At 44.7% G+C, this 3,257-nt stretch overlaps 1 protein-coding gene across 1 annotated transcript in view; it reads right to left on the bottom strand.

The window, feature by feature from the left end:
- The window catches only part of LOC109467647 (neuronal PAS domain-containing protein 2-like), an 87,172-nt gene that overhangs the window by 37,362 nt on the left and 46,553 nt on the right, over window positions 1-3,257 (bottom strand). The window lies entirely within an intron of this gene.

A 3,257-nucleotide genomic window follows, 5' to 3' on the forward strand; every position in this document is an offset into this window, starting at 1 on the left:
TATATATATATATATATATATATATGAATACCAAGTCACTAGATGATCAGTCCTCTGAATATAAAACAGAAATCTCAAAAAGAGTTAAGTAAATTATGTCATAAAATACATTGATTAGTAGTATATTATTATTTTACTTTACTTTACTTTCTTTTACTTTACTAACTTTACTTTACTTCTATGTTTCCTGTTATTTGGCCCAAAAATGAAGAAATTGAATTCATTTAACAAAATGGCAGGAGGAGAAGGAGAAGAAAAAGAAACACCAGAGAACACAATATGTTTCGTACCCTACTATAGTCAACAGAATCTTGAGTCTAGCTTACATAATGGCAGTTCAAGGAGGGCTTACAATGTCAATTATATAACCAGATGATAATGCACCCATGTCAGGTATAGCTGCCTGCCAAGCTTTCCTAATGCCAATTTCAACATTAATTTTAGACAAGGTAAAGGTAAGGTTCCCATGGCCTTTTTTGACACTGTGACTGTAAGGGCAGTCAGTAGGTTATTCACTGTGTCTATGGCATAGTTTTTAAAGGTAGAGTCCATACTTACCTTACCCTGCCTTTTACTTCCACAGCCTTCCTAATGCTATCAATAAAATGGCTAAAAGTCTATCAAATCGCACATACTATTGCATAACAAGAAAGTGATTAAGGGATTCAAGTGTTTGTCTGTCCATGATTCGTAGCGATGGGAAGATGACAGACTCGAGACGGAATTCGACCGGTTTCGACTTTAATTCAGTCTTTATCAAGAATGACAGAGATCGGACCACTCCTCCTTTTATACTTTTACCGTGCCTATCTAGTGCAGGGCGCTCTGCTCGAGTATTAGATATTGACCAATCAGCATTAAGCATCTCATATTGCCCTTGTTTAGGCTGGATTGCACTGACCTGGAGGTCTAGTTCACTATGCACTGAGTACTATGCACTAGGTTAGGTTGCCATGACCTCAGTTGACCTTGATTGACCGATGGTATGACTTCATCCATTGTTCTAGAACAATTGCCTATGTCAATTAGGTCCTGTTTTTACATTGGAGGATGAGGCAACTTACAGTTATTACGTCATGGTGACGTTTACAATGGTGTATGCATAACAGTCTGAGTGAGTGGTCCGTGCAAGCAGAGTTAAGCAAATACATGAACAGGAATTCTGTTGTGCGAACATTGAGTGAAGAAAATAAATAATAATAAATACCACAACCTTCTGAAAATTCCTAAGTGGGTACGTAAGTGCTCGGATCCATAGGATACTAGTAACCGACAAATGCGAAAACTAAATATGATTACAGAGGTTTGTGCCGGTTACGACGAGTACTTTACTTCTTAACCCCTCATACCCTGGTAATTTCCAGCGATTCTAGGTTGAGTCCTTCTGGGTGAAGTGTACGGAGTTGATGGATCCAGTACGATTCCCTCTGAAGGCGCCGTTGTCGGGTGATGTCTTCGGTTCTGCCGTATGTCAGCTTTTCAAGTCCGATGACCTCCATGTCCGCGACGGTGTGGTTCGGTTGGTTGAAATGGGCAGAGATGGGAGTGTCTTTGTCCGTTTTGATGGACGATCGGTGCCCATTCAACCTGTTGGCCAGCGTCTGTCCTGTTTCTCCGACGTATTGCATGCCGCATTTTTTGCACTGTATCATGTAGATGATGTTCTTGGTGCGGCATGTAATATGGGCCCTGATGTTATAGCGTCTCGAAGTGCGATGGCTGTGGAAGTCCTTATTCTTCCTGACGTATGTGCAGGTGAGGCACTTTCGTCCGCATGGGTAGGAGCCCGAAGGGATGTTTTTCGTTATGAAGTTCTTGTTTTCCTTCGGGATCCGGGCCCGTACCAGTGAGTCCCTCAGATTTTTGTTGCGGCGGTAAGCGATGAGTGGTGGGTCTTTGAAGATATCTCGTGTTCGGGGTGATAACTGCAGGATGTTCCAATATTTTCTGAGGATGTTGTTGATGGGTGGTAGGTGTGGATTGTAGGTGGTGACTAGTACTGGTCGGTCTTGGTTGAGTTGGCTGTGTCTTCTTGGGTCCTAGGAGTTCTTTCCTGGGCGTCTCAGTGCGCGTTGTGCAGCTTCGTCCAGGAGTGTGTCTTCATAACCTCTTTTCTGGAAGTGTTCTTTTAGCTGCTGTGCTCGTTCCCTGTATTTGGGTTCGTCAGAGCAGATTCTTCGTACGCGTAGGAATTGCCCGAAGGGGATACCCCGTTTGCAGTGGGTGGGGTGGGAGGAGCTCCTTAGGAGGTACTGGTGCTTGTCTGTGGGTTTTGTGTAGAGGTCAGTCGCGAAGGCTCCCTCTGAGATGCTGATGGTGACGTCCAGGAAGTGGATAGAGGTAGTGGATGTTTCTACTGTGAATTTGATGGTGGGGTGTGCTGTGTTAAGGTCCTGTATGAAGGACTGGAAGTCTTCTTCTGAATGTGTCCAGATGGCAAAGATATCATCTATGTACCTCCACCAGACAAGTGGTTTGAGGTTCCTCTTATAGACGTGTTGTTCCTCGAATTTTCCCATGAAGATGTTGGCGTATGAGGGTGCCACTCTCGTTCCCATAGCTGTGCCTTGGACCTGGATGTAATGCCCTCCATTGAATTCAAAGTTGTTGAGGTTCAGTATCCTGTCCAATATATCGCAGATGGCTTCTGTAGGGACGTCCGATGGGTTCCTATCGAGGGCTTCTCGACACGCTTGAATCCCTTCTTTTGTTGGGATGTTAGTGTACAGGGATGACACGTCTAGGGTAACCAGTTTGGCTGTTGATGGTATCTTCCCGAGTGTGTGCAGCTTTTGTAGGAAGTCTGTAGTGTCCTTGATGTAGGAAGGTAGTCTTTGAACCAGTGGGCGGAGATGAAAGTCAGCAAACTCAGAGATCCTTTCTGTGGCACACTCGTTAGCAGAAATTATAGGCCTGCCCGGGTTGCCTTCTTTGTGGATTTTTGGGAGAAGGTAGAAGGCGGGCGTTCTAGGGTGTACAGGAGCTAGATAGTTGAACTCGTCTTCGTTGATAATATCTTCGTTTAGAAGTTTAAGAAGAGTTGTTCTTACCAGCGCGGCGTGTTCTTCCGTGAGACAGGAGTCGGTCTTCTTGTAGTGATCCTTGTTAGAGAGTTGACGTAGCGCTTCTTGGATGTAGTCTTCTCTTTTCAGGATCACTACCGCGGAGCCCTTGTCTGCGGGTTTGATGATGATGTCAGTTCTTTGACTCAGCTCCGCTAGGGCTCTGCGTTCCGCGTTGGAGATGTTGCTCTTGTG

This window comes from Branchiostoma belcheri, unplaced genomic scaffold (genome assembly GCF_001625305.1).
Source record: "Branchiostoma belcheri isolate BF01 breed outbred unplaced genomic scaffold, Haploidv18h27 scaffold186, whole genome shotgun sequence".
Lineage (NCBI taxonomy): Eukaryota > Metazoa > Chordata > Leptocardii > Amphioxiformes > Branchiostomatidae > Branchiostoma > Branchiostoma belcheri.